Source organism: Alligator sinensis, unplaced genomic scaffold, assembly GCF_000455745.1.
Source record: "Alligator sinensis unplaced genomic scaffold, ASM45574v1 scaffold1215_2, whole genome shotgun sequence".
Classification (NCBI taxonomy): Eukaryota; Metazoa; Chordata; order Crocodylia; family Alligatoridae; genus Alligator; species Alligator sinensis.
Window position 1 is genome coordinate 401,845 of NW_005843024.1, and position 853 is coordinate 402,697.

The window sequence follows — 853 nt, forward strand, 5'->3', positions numbered from 1 at the left end:
ACTTCTCATGGCTTACTTCTTGGCTTCCTAATTTTTCATGGCTTAAGCAAATTTTCCTATTAATTGTGGCAAGTATATGTATTTTCTTGATGATCTGTTGTGGGGTACATTGTGTGCCACTGTGTTGTGAGGTACTCAAGAAATCAATTTCTTCCCCCGTTCACCACGCAATGTTTATAAAATCATCAGTTACAAACCCGATCCAAAATAATCGGGAGGAAGCGGAAAGATTTCTGGAGATGAGAAAGATAGTCGAGGACTATGGGCCTTTTCCATAAGGGGGGATTTGATAAGCACCCCTTGTTTCAGGGGCACCTGGCTAAACCCCTAGGGACAGAGGTAGGGATGGAAGCCATGTCCAGCAGAGATCCCCTGAACTTTCACTATGCATTTTCTACTTCAGGAACAGCTTTGTATGTTTTGAAAAAAGTATTTTATCTAACCAAGGGCACAGAGTAGGTTGTTTAGGCTGGGGGAGATCGCTTGTTGCTTAGTTGTTTAATTGCTGGCCTCGCTAGAGGAAAAGCTGTATCAACAAAGTTCCGGAGCTGGAAGGGGGGTTACTTGGGGGGGAGCTGGAGGGGGGTTACTTGCTGGGCTTGCTACACATTTCATCACATCAGCAAGTTTAACCTGTTACGTAGCTATATAAGGCAGACGCCCACTGGGGTGGGGGTGCTTGCTTTGCGAACGATTGCCAAGTGCCACTTTTTGCACAGAAATAAAGATTAAGTTGGATCCTTCACCCCTGTGTGTTTATTGGCACAAGCGCACCGGGCACGAACTCACTGTCCTTTGGGGACAACAACCCCAAGCAGAAAACCCTACTTGATGAATGGAAAACCAGAGCAAG